General features: G+C 42.6%; 1 protein-coding gene across 4 annotated transcripts in view; it reads left to right on the plus strand.

The window, feature by feature from the left end:
- Nucleotides 1-806: 806 nt before the first annotated feature.
- CRACD (capping protein inhibiting regulator of actin dynamics) overlaps nucleotides 807-13,000 on the plus strand; it is a 125,482-nt gene continuing 113,288 nt past the window's right edge. For all 4 annotated transcript variants that reach the window (XM_068680375.1, XM_068680377.1, XM_068680378.1 and 1 more), the window contains exon 1: nucleotides 807-1,203. The gene's annotated coding sequence lies outside the window, so the exon portion shown is untranslated. The remainder of the gene's footprint in view (nucleotides 1,204-13,000) is intronic.

Here is a 13,000-nt window from a genome sequence, read left to right on the forward strand (position 1 = left end):
TTTTCATTATCCCGGTATTGGGCACAGAGACAGAAAAATGTGTGAGATGGCCCTTTGGGGTGACCCAGCGTGGGTGTTGCTTTTCTGTAAGACCCTGTTCCCTTTCACAGGTGCAGAAGGAGCACTCGTGGCTAGGCCAAAAAGTTAAGGAGCAAGCTGGATCCTCAACAGCACGGCATTTTCCCCAGGGAGCACCTGAAGCCAGAGAGTTGACTGAAAAACCACATTTTCTTCCTTAGAAGCAGAGGAGCATGGCTCACAGGATCAATTATGGTCCAGCGAGTGGCACGGGAGCTAACTGCAGCCTCTGGTTTTGCTGTGCCCTCGGTGCAGGTGGCCGAGGTGGAAGACTGGGGACACCGACAGGGGCTTTGAGGATGGGGAGGAGGCGGCAGGCGGCTCCACGGCCGGATTTCACTCTGCTCCTCGTAGTTCCTCCCCCTCCCCAGTAAACGAGGAGGGGGCCGAGCAACCCCTTGCACACCCAGCCTGCAGCCTTCGGGAGGGGGCTGCCAGCGCCGAAATCCCCCCTTGAGAGCAGCCGAGGGCAGGGCTCAGCCTGGCAGGGGCGAGGTAGGAGCCCGCCGCCTCCCTCACGGGGGTGGGTTTGGGCTGGGGGGGCTCAGCCTCCCCTCACGGCCGCCTCAGGCCAGGGGCTGCCCCTGCTGAGGGCCGGGGCTGGGCAGCCCCCCGGGGCTCTCCGGGGGCCAGGGGCGGCGGTGAGGCGAGGCGAGGCGAGGCGTGAGGCGGCGGCCGGGGCGGGGAGGCTGAGGGGAGGGAAGGGAGGCGAGGCGAGGCGAGGCGAAGCCGCCTTTGTGCCACGGCAGGGAGGGGGATTTCGGTGGGCTTGCGGGAGGGGCCGCTCCAGCACCGCCCGGGGACGGGCTGTGGCTCTTCCCGAGCCCTTGAGGTTTTTCCTTTTTTTCTATATATTTTTTTTTTTCTTTCCCTTTGTTAGCGTTTTCCCAGCGAGTCCCGCTGCCTCCCCGTTTCGCCGAGCCTGACAGGAGGGATGACTCCGTGCCGCGCCGCGCTTCGCCGGGGCTGCAGCGCTTTGTTCAAGCTGCCGTGAGCCCTTCAGCGGGCTGGGGGATCCCCTCCAAGGGCCCTGGGATCCCCTGAAGGGCTCCGGGATCGCCTGGAGAGCTCCGGGATCGAGATCTGCTGCTTGCCACAGCTGAAGGGCAGCGCCGCTTCCCGCAGGTAAGCCCGAGGTCACGCTGCCCGCCTGGGAAGCTGCCTCCCTGCACAGCCCCCGGCTCCGCTCAGGAGGCAGAAATACCAGGCACTCGCCTCTTCTCCTCCGTCTCATACAGCTTTTTTCGGTGAATAACACATTTTTTCCCCCCCAATTAATTTCGCTGGTGTTAACGCGAGCGAATCGCGGGTCTGCCTATCTGTAGTTATCCAAAAAATCATCGTTGTGCCTTCGCTCTGTCATTTTTCGGTGTAAAACCACCCCCTAAAACCCGGTTCAAGGGGTGAATAGAGACCTGGAGAGCACAACCGTGCAGCCTGGAAATATAATGTGCCTGACAATAATGGCACTGAAAGTGAGCTGCTGCTGGGTGGCTGGGGGATGGTGCACAGGGAAAGGGGAGAGTAATTTACAACCGCAGCCCTAAGCATTAATAGTCCATAGATTATTCAAATTCCCTGTATTCCTGAACAAATTCTGTGTACCTTCTCTGGATAGTGTGTAGCAATCGTATGAGAAGAGCTCTTGGTTTAGCAACTGAGCTATTTAAGCTACCCGATAGCAGTAACGTGCAGCAGGTCCTATATTTTAACAGATTAAAGACAATAAATTTGGGTCAGGACTGATTTTTATTTGATATTTAGTAATGCATGCGGAAGAAATTCCCATCACCAAAATAATTCCAGTTGCACCTTGCAAAGACAATTAGGTCTATATCAGAGCATTAATCACTGGGCATAAATGATACTGTGAGTTTCTTCAACAAAGCCATTGATATCTTTTAAAACGGGTGGTTATGAGCAGTTCTGCATATAGCTTACTTTCAGTGGTTTGAATCCAGGTCAGGAATTCATCATTTAAAAACAAACAAACAAACAACAACCAGCTCTTTCTTGGTTGGTATCACTTTACCAGTTTCGAGGTTGTGTTTGGTTTTGAATATTTCATTCCAGTTCCCTGCACCTGAATTGAACACCATGAGGTGTATCAAAACTTTATGCGAAAGTGCTTTGTGTATATATTAATGCCCCAGTTCGATGATCGTTATGAGAATTACCCAGAAATCTTTATTAATAAATATGGCACTGAGCAAAGAAATAGCTGCTCATTGCTATTGGCTCTTTCTTCTCCAATAGGAAAATGTAGCTCAGGTCTTCCTCTTCTAAAAATATGGGCTCTTTTCAAATACCCATTTGGACAATCCTGCATCTTAGGGAGAACTGAGTCACACGTATGAGCAACAAATATTTTTTTTGTTATATGCTGTATAATGCAATTTATAAAAGCACACTGGTGGCACACACACTTGGTGCAAATTGGGAATGTCTTGCTGTGTTCTGCGCTAAGATGTTAACTTTTTTTTTTAAAGTTTATTTCTTATAGGTCATTTTGGCTTGTCTTGTGAGCTTATGCAGGTTTTAGCAGGGGCGAATTGTTAATCTATTAGGTAAAATATACGTGTTTTTGGTATCCAGTTCCTGCACACTTCAAGAGAATAGGTTTGCATTTAGGAGGGACTGTTACTTTGGCAGTAGCATTTCATTTTAATTGCAGATAGTAAAAAGCTGCATTTTTAGTTCTCCCCTTCTGATTACAGCAATAAGAATGCTGAAGCTTTGATTTTTTTTCTGCTTTACCTCTTAGTAATCCTGAAAACTGTTTTGCCAGTTATCTCAGTCACTGAAAATTGGTATGTTGGTGTCAGTAGTAGACCTTAGCCTTATTTCAATATATTCCTCCTGTAGATGTGTCAGGTAAGCTCTTTTAAAATAAGAAATAGGTGGCACAATAAGAATACAAGTGTAATAAGAATACAATAATAAAAAATACAAGTGCAGAATGAAATGTGATGATGAATTTATGAACAATAATATATTTGGTTATTTTATGTCTAACATAAACAGAATTTTTATTTAGACAGCATGTGCTTAAATGTCCATAATGTGACTCTTTTCCTCACAAGCCAGAACAAGAAAAATATTTTTTTCAGATTCTGAATTACTCATATTTGAAAATAGCTGATGCTGGTGGTTAGGAGGGATTTTTCTTTTCCTTGAAAAAAAAAAATCAATGCACGGTCTTTGTTCTGTAAAGGCCCAAAAAAGAGAACTACATCAAATATGGACAAGCCTTCTACTGGCATGTTAGAAAAGTACAGTTGATTTCTTTGGCATCAACAGCCTAGGGCAATATAGTTGCGTAAAAACTTCCTTTAATGTGATCTAGATGTGGAGATGCTCTAACCACCTATATATTGTCATTGATCCTGTGTATTTGAGTAAGATTGGATAAAGTGGTACGAAATGCGTGTGAGAATAGGATTCATTGGTTTCCCATAATGTGACAGAAGGCCACAGAATGTTACAGTGCGAACTTCAATCACATTTGTGCTACCGCTGGGCAGGCCAAATCCTGTTTTATTATCTATTCAGTCAGGGACAGATAAAAAGTATGTTTGTTTCTGTGGCGATTCTGCGAGTTCTGTCTTTAGGGAACAATGAGTTGCTGTGTAGACCTTGCTCTTATTGTTTCATATAGCCTCCTAAAGGGACTTTTCCTCCTTTTGCTTCTCTGTATTGCATATGACACGATTTCTTTGTTTAAGAACAAAAATATATTTTGTCAGAAGCGTACAGCATTTGCACTTAGTTTACATTCAGCGTTTACATTGATGAAGTCCTACAAAGAAATAAAATTGACTTGTAACAAATCACTTTTAATTAATAATATTCAAGAGCCAGCGTGTTACATGAACTGAATCACAGTGATTTGTTAATTAAGTTTGGTAGGAAGAAAAATGTGAAGATCTTGCTGTGTTATCCTGGATTAATGGCTTACGCTGCGGTTGCACAACACATGAAGTGAATATAATTCAAATGCCACTATAAAAGTATGAAGTACATCCACGCATTTTTAAACACAGGTTAATTTCCCCTTTGTATTTGTGCTCTATGCTGAATTACAGAAATACAAGTTTCATGCCTGTGACAAGGACATTTGAGAAAATAACTGCCATAATCAGCTGTTTTTAGTTCAAGGGCCCAGGTGAGGTAGCTAAGTATGTGTAATTGTGACCTTTCTGTCGACTGCCTTCATTTCTGGTAACCAATACTTACACAGAAAAATCAGTTCAGTCAAACACTCCATACCTCCAGGCATGCTTTGAAATGGTTGCTTATCGTTTTAGTGATAACACCTATCTAGCTTTATTTTCTTCAAGCTCATTGCCTTAAGAAAAAACTATATGAAAACAATCTGAATAAGTAAAAGCTTCCCTCGCACTCTCGTGCTCAGGTGTGCGAAGTGCTGTGCACATTGCTGACCTGCTTGAGCATCTTTTTTTCACTACTCAGCATATTTTGAAAGTCAGCAGCCGGACTTGGGGGCAGCTGATAGAAGCCACTGAATCCAGCGGTGTGTGGTGAAGCTGCTGTGGCAGGGTGCTGCATGGCAGAGATTACCTTTACTGTTAGCTTGAAACATGGAGCGGGTGTGATGAAAAGAATTGAACTGAACTGCACGGGGTGCTTTCCTGGGGTTCTTCAAAGAAAGCTGATTTTTTTTTTCAAAGTAGCTTGCAGTCTTTCTCTGACCTTTAATAAATTCATGGTTGAAACTATTTAGCAGGGAAAATTAAAGACACAACTGCAGTGGTCTGTGGAACAATTTGGTGCAGCACAGAAGAAAAAGAAAAACATGACTGAAGCCCATGTAAATCCCTAGTATCTGTGGGTATGTCTTGGTGCACAAGTGATGCAGTTAAGCTGTGGGACGGTTTGCCAACAAAATTGAGCCATCTTCCCCATTGAAAACCCTGATTGCTGTTGTGTAAAACTTTGCCAAGTCTTAACCACATGGGCTGTAGTTCATCACGTCTTTATGACTCAGGCTAATTTTTGTTTTAATTCAGCCAAATGATCAACTGAGAATTAGACTAATGTTTTTGTCCTGTTTAAGAAGAAAAAACCAACATGGTGGTGTCATGGTACTGGTTTGCATCTAGGCTCCAGGTTCTGCCAAGGCAGTGTCCTATTCTCAAAGATCTGCATTTTCACCATCTTCATGAAGCCTGCCTTTATTTTCTGACGTAGGTTTTCAGAATATTGCAGTCTTACACATTTTATACATTCACCTGTGGACACTTTACTGAGATATTTGTGTTTATTCAGCACTCAGTACTACAGAGTGTTTGCAGCCCTGACTTTAATGGTGCTTGCTACATCTGCAGTTGATATATAGTCAGAGAGGGACTGTCAATTAGTGGAGATGGAACTAAAATCAAGTTATTCAATAGGACAAAGATATGATAGTTAGAATCACCTGGGAATGAGTGGTAATTCTTTAGGAGAGCTGTGGTTTGTGGTAGCTTAGATGATGGGCTGTGGTGCTAAATAAAATCACACTGCTGCAATAAAGACAAGTGTGGTATTGTGTCATACACAGAGACCAGCATGGAAGACAAAAGAAGTGTTATTTCCATACCATGGAATAGTCTTCCTCATTCTTAACCTCGTATCCAGTTGTGGTGCACACTTCAAGAAAGATTGATCTGAATTAGAGGAAAGGAAATAAAATAATTGAAGACTTAGAAAATATGGACTGTGAAGACAGGTTGAATGGACATTTGAGGCTGTTTGAGGCTCCCAGGAGAGAAGAGTGGCAGGGTGAACAAGACGTGCCAGCCTTCAGATGTCACAATGCTGGTGTGAAGCAAAGTTCTCCGTGCCTGTGCTGGACCAGTTGGTGCGTATCAAATTTGGCATTAGAGAAACTGAAACAAAGGAATAGATCCTTGAATCGGGATTTTGAGAGTTTTAGAAACATTAAATTTGCTTTAATGTTAGTCAAGAACAACATGAATGTATTGATTCTTTCTAGAGCTGTGTGGGTGGAATAAATTGCTCTTTGAGGTCTTCCTTAGCCCCGTGAATCCTCAGCATCTGTGCTTCCTGGTGTTGAGCAGATTGTACCTTGTCCCCTCAAAAATGCTGTGCTTGGCAGGATTGTCTGCCTGTGATGTCTCCAAAGAGGACAGGTGTGTGAGCAGAGAGGCTCCAAACTTTCCTTGCAACCCCTCTTTTAGGATCAAGTCTCCCATTTTCTCTCCTCTTCCTTCATAGCAGCTCCTCTGCTGCTGCATGGGCAGAAAGTGTGAGGGTGGCTTTGGGAGGAACCTGAGATGCATGTAGCAGAAGAAAGGAGAAAGGAATTGGAAAGTGTAGGTATGGATTTCACAAGAAACTGGGCTGTGTGATGAGTAGGAGATGAACACAGGACATGAAGAACGTCAAGGGAGGACTAAGACTTTGGGGCAGATGACAGGGATGTGGCAAGGAGTAGGATAAAAACTGTGTGAGCCAATAGGTGGAAAGTTAGGCTGGTGGTGCAGACTGCCAGTATACCAGCAGCCTTGACAAGCGCAAACTGGGATTGCACACCTAAGGAGAATAGGACAAGGAGCCAAGGGAGGTGAAATTACATGACTGGGAAAGTCGTGTTGGGGACTGTGGGACACAAGTAATTAAAAGCTGGAGGAAACTGGCAGAGTCCATATTCTGAAGATCATGCAGACTTCTAAGCCCTAGCTGAGAGCCCACGGTTGTGTCTTGGCATTTGTACTTGCGGAAATCCATCATAACTGACTCCTTGGTCTCATCATGTGGAGAACAGCCATCTGCTACTGCAGGCAGCTATTCTGATAGCTCACATAACAGAGGTCAGAGCTATGGATGTAAAGCCCATACTGCACCATGCAGCTCCTGGTTATGTGTGTAAAATAAAAAATGCAAAATAAAAGCATTTTTCAATCTCTCTCTCTCTCTTTTTTTTTTTTTTTTTTGACAAAGGAGATTACCAAGTTTGCATGTGAAAGAAAGGAAGTGCCTGAACTGAAGTTCCCTTGTAAAGATTGTAAAGATTCAGACTCTACATATGCATTTATTTGAATTTAATCCTTAAGGATATTACTGAATTTTGTTTTACCCACATAACCAAGTGCTTTACTGAGTGCACAGGGTGGATCTGCTCTGCGAGGGAACCAGGGCTGTATACTGACAGAAGCTGCGGTCTCTGGCATCTGTGTCATTTGTTGCAGAAGCAGGAAGATATCTGAAGAAATTGAGTTAGAAGCTGCCTTAATTAAAGCATTTTCATGCACTTGAATTAAAAGCTTAGCTAAAGGCACCCAAAACTAATTAAGGCTTGCTATTGCAAGTCTGACTTTTTCAAATATTTGTCTTTGTTGTTTTTGTTGTGTTTTTTTTTTTTTTTTTCTAAACTTCAGTGGTGTAGATAGATATTGGACCCTAATTCTCACCTAGCCCAGCGTGAAGCATTAGTTAGTACCTCCCCAACCCTGCAAATGACATGAAACGGGGCGGCATCTTATGGCAAGATCAAAAAAGCCTTTGCTTTCCATTTCTGCTTCTTGTGGCAAACAAGGCACTTTTTCATACCTTCCTTGAGGAGAAATCATGTCATCAGCCTTCACAGAGCTGTCAGAGCATCAGAAGTTGCTAAGAAAGAAAAAGCGTGGCTGATTTTTCTTGTTCTTTCAAAGATCCTGTTCCAAGCCTGGTAGATATTTTGCAGTAGCCTGTGCTGGCCCATCTGGGGGAATATAATGATGCTCCTAGCCCAGAAGCTCTGCCTCTCAATGCTTCACCTGCTGCTCAGGTTTGGAGGGGTGGCAGGCACCCTCTGTTTGTACACGGGGATTTTGATATTATTTCTAACCACCCTGTTCCAATTCTCCCTGTTGCCAGTGCAAGAGTGGGCTGTACTAAGCAGCCCTGCTGTTCTTCCTGGCGGTAGGTTAATCCTCCAAGCACCCACACAGCCTGCTGAACGCTGTCATGAGTTACTGGGTTTGTATCCTGATCCCAGCACCTGATATTTGATAAGCTTCACACTTCAGGTGATCGTGTTGCCTGAGCTGGGATGGAAGGCTCCTGGAGGCCTGGTTTGGGTTACAAGCTGCTGTGGATGCAGGAGGAGCGGCACAGGTATAGCAGCAGTGGTCGGAGGGTGATAGCAGGGTGAGATTTATGGAGGTTATGTAGTAGCTTTTGTCATTTCTACCAATGCATCTGGGGAAGAAAACAAAAAGTAGCTAAGCTGTGGAGCACCCAAGTGCTGTGACACCCTTTCTGTCAAAGACCATTCCTCAGGAGCCCTCCAAGCAGAGGCTGTGTCAATAAGAAGCAGCTGGGCTACAAACCAGAAATATCACTTAAATACCTTTTTCTCCACCCAGATGTTTTTGTGGAACTATTTTATATTGTCACAAAGAGCAAAAGAGAAAGTGAAGACCTGTTTATAACTGATAGACAGCATCAGATTTGTCAAACACTAACTTTTGTTTCCCAAGTCCTTGGCAGTGCAGCAGACAATCTGAATCGCTTCAAGCCAATGGACCTACCTTGAGTAGGACAACACTTGAAGAATTCATTTTTGGAACAGAGCTGTAAAGTCAGCCTTGTTTCCCATGAAGACACAGGAGTGTGTTGCCCATGGTTAATGCTGGAATCAAAGGTGTTTGTTTTCTGTTTTGTTTTGTTTTGTTTTAACTTAAGTGTTTGTCTACATATGTACACTAAGTATGTGAATGTGTGTGTAAGACTATTTACCTTGTAGAAACTCCACCTATTGGCAAGTGACTTTCCACTTCCATGCATTTTCTGTGTGTCTCTGCATCACTTAACCTAACCTGCTCACATGGGGTCCTAAATTCTGTGTGCCGCAGTTTGTAGGTGCCTCAGTTAGGATTTTGAAGTTCAATTCATAGAATCATAGAATATCGCAAGTGGGAAGGGGCTCAAAAAGATTACTGAGTCCAACTCCTGGCTCCACACAGGACCACCCAAAATTGGACCATGTGTCTGAGAGCACTGTCCAAATGCTTCTTGAACTCTATCAGGCTCAGTGCTGTGAGCACTGCCCTGGGGATCCTGTCCCAGTGCCTGCCTGACCATCCTCTGGGTGCAGAACCTTTCCCTAACACCCAGCCTGACCCCTATAGAAGTCTATAAAAAAGCAAGCATAGATGTTTTGAATTGGGCACCCCAAAATAGTATTTCATTACGTATTATTAAAATAATATGTATTTTTACCATAATTTCATGTATGTTTCTACTTCTGCTGAATAGGACGTAGGCATCATCCTTATTTCCAAGGTGCTCTGCAGTGTTGACAGTTCCCACCAAGATTGGTTTGTTCCAGTAACCAGTCTCTCTCTGGAGGCTTGTGATCTTCAGAAACCACTGACTTTCTGAGGCTGACACTGTTTGCTCTCACTGATCCCTCATGGCACAGGCCGCAACAGACTGCAAGTATCTCATTCCATGTCTTCAGGGGACCAGACTCCTTCAGATTTACCCAGCTACACAACTCTGTTTCATCTTGAATTTGTCGTGCACAGTTATTTTTGCAGAACTCCACAGTGTGTGGGTTTCATAACCATATCACATGATGCTTATGCATGGAGTCCAACTGTCTAAGGCCCAAGCAGTGGCTCTCCTTTACTTCTGTACCATCTTCTCGGTCCTTCTGTACCATTTAAGATTATAACTTTTGGACTCGATGATCTTGAGGTCTTTTCCAACCTAGAAATTCTGTGATTCTGTGATACTGTTCTGCTGTTGGTTATGATCTTTTATTGTGTAGCTCTGACAAATTTCAGCTAATTACTTTTGCCATATGCTAACTCCTAATGCATGTTCCCCATGCTAGTCGTGTCATATCATCTTTTCACGTTAGCCTACTGTTGGAAAGTGACATTCTTAAGCTTGCCCTTCTCTGCTTCTGTTGCACAGCTACATTGGTTTACATAATTTCATATATTTTATATATAAATTGTAAATATTTATATGATATAGATCTGCTTTAGCATAGCTAGAGCCTGCATGAAGCATGCAATAGTACCAGATTGCACTAGAGAAGTTCACAAGGAGACAAAACATCAAATCAAGCCTTTGTTTCTAAACAAGAAGAAAAATGTTGCCTAACTGCCTATTAAGTCAGCTTCAGTTTTTCTATTCTCTAACCTATTAGTGCTCATCCCATGAATGATAATGATTCTGAGTAATGTTTTGGGTGTAGTATTACGTGTGTTTGTGTATCATTAGGTACATTTGTGTGATGTTTTTCTTTTTCTGGTTGATCTGAGGTTGTCAGGTAGATGTTTTCCATTCTTTATACCTACTGCCTACAACTTGCTTTACTATTCTCTTCATCCTCTGTGTTGTTTTTACTCAGGTCATGGAGGACTCAAACCTTAGAATGATTTAGCCAAAATATGAGTATTTTTTGAGAGACAGCTAATGTGCTAAATACTTAGATTGGCATGTGCTTAGGATTTTCAGAGAAACTTCATTTTAAATTATTGTTTGTTTGTTTGTTTTTTTAATTCTACATTACACTAATTGAAGGAAATTGGACTAGATTCCTAAAGAAAAAGCATTTTTTGAAACAAGAAAAAAATACCAATCTTGTTTTCTAGTAAGTGAAAAAAAAATCCATGAAAACCATTGACTAGTTTTTTGTTTTGTTTTCACATTCTTTTCATTTTGGCAGTGCTGTATGATTTAAGATACAATATTGAATTAATATTTTAAAGCATCAGACCACTGTAAGTTCTGAACTTGTGATCCATGAAGTTAATTCCTGTGCAGTGGTATGGAAGGAGAATAGGGGAAACAGGGGGAACAGCCTTGAAAACTCTTTGGCTTGACTTCAAGTTTTGTCATTTCATAAATAAGTTTACTTCCCTTCTTTCCTCTCTTCTAAGTGAACAAACAACCCCTCTCAAGAATGCTGCCTTTTTGTGTTGTTGATTTATTCTTTTTATTCATAACAAAGATACAAATGCAGAAAGGGTTCTAGCACTAGTAGCATGATGACATACTAAATTGTATAATAATGTGTTTGTTAAACATAGCTGTACCGCCGCAAAGAGATCTGCAAATGGCAGCAGGACAGACGTGCTTCAGGACATTTGTCTCTGGTAGCATCTTATCATTCAAGTTGCTATCCAGTGACAGTCATGCGTGCCACTGTGTGTGTTTGCTTTTGGTCTTACTGCTCCACGGATGGAGCTTGTGTTGATTTCTGGGTCTGCAGGGATGGCGGTGTCACCTTCGCACTTCTCAGCAATTAATTACAATTACCCACTGTTCTCTTACCACTTAAAAGTTTCAGATGTCTCTTGTGATTTTAACTTGTCAGCCTGCAGGCAAAGTGGCCACATGGATTTCTGGTTTATGCCCGCTCCCAAGCCCTGTTAATTACATTTGTAGGACTACGCGTTGTCAGTATCGCTCAGCAGCAGAGAGGTAGTTCAGGCTGTTTTCAAAACAATCTTTTGAAGTTGCAGGTGAAACTCCTTGTTACAACCAGCTATCAAATTTAAAGAATTAAAATATTCAGTGGTTTTGCAATGCAAGTGATGAACCACATTGATTAGCGTCATTGAGTGGTTAATGGGAGACAGGTAAGCAAGTAACTAACGTGAGGCTGTTTTACCGGGCAGTTAACAATGTGAAGTAAATCATTTTATTAACGAGAGGTTTATTTAAGTACATTTTATTTTCTATAACCTCTCATTGCATGGGGATGGGAAGCTTCTGTCTCCATGAAAACATGAGGAATAAAAGATAAATGGCTGTTTTCAGGCTTTTTGTTGGGTGATAGAATGACTACACCATGTGCTGGCATCTTGTAATTTTTGTAGCTGGAGAAAGCAACCTAGCTTCTTCATTTAATGTTCAAAGGTTGCCCTCCAAAAACATTCCAGCAATATTTGATATTTCTGTTAAACACCACCAGAGAACCTCTACAATGTAAGAAACAAGTACAGATGGTTGCAAATACCTGCAGGTATCTAGTAGTCACCCCTTGACTTCTGGTTAATTCTTGTATTTTTTTTTTTTTTATTATTTCTTATTTATTTTGCATAAATCACCCATCAGAGCTGATTGGTGTCAAGCATGACAGCTTGTATGCATGGATCCTACTCAGGGGTGGTGGTGGTTGGACTGGCAGCCGCTGGGACCTTTAGCTTAACTCCTCGTTGGGTGTCTCATGAACCCAGTTGGAAGGGCACTTTGCACTTGGGGAGGGAGTGTGCTCCTCGATAGTTTTTTGCTGGGCTTTTTTATCCTTCAGCAAGAGCTGGAATTCCACTTGGTTAGTTATCCTAAAACAATGCCAGAAATAAATACACGAACTGGTGAGTAGGTTTAAAAACTGGGGAGGGAATCCTCACCATGCAAGGTCACAATTGATGAAATGACAGCTGTCTTACTTAGATGGCAAAAAAAATCTGATTTACACATAATGTATGGGTTATACTTCTGTCCTTGTGAACATCCCTGGTCCTGGTGCAAGCAGCTGTTAGCCCAGTTCCCTGATCTGCCTTCTGAGAAGAAATAGGTGAAGCACTGCTGAGCTTGAGGGAGCGCTGCTGCTCAAATAGCTCCACCGGTCACTGGCTTTTATTCTGGCTGTAAAATGCTCTGTTAAGTTCATAAAAGATTAAAAGGAGATTCAGCACTTTGCTACACATATATTTGAGTTCTTGTCAGCAGCATATGCTCTCTTCACCTTGCCATGGTCCTTCTGGTCTTTCTCTGCGTTGCTGCCATTTTTGTAACTTGAACCTTTTTTTTTTCCTTGTTGATGTAATGCCTAGAATTTTGCAGAAGTGTGATATATATTGCCTTATTCTTTCAGTTTTCATACTGCCTCATATTGTTTGGATGGAGTTTTCTTGAAATATCATTGGTATTCAAGTTTTCATTTCAT

This window comes from Anas acuta, chromosome 4, assembly GCF_963932015.1.
Source record: "Anas acuta chromosome 4, bAnaAcu1.1, whole genome shotgun sequence".
Lineage (NCBI taxonomy): Eukaryota > Metazoa > Chordata > Aves > Anseriformes > Anatidae > Anas > Anas acuta.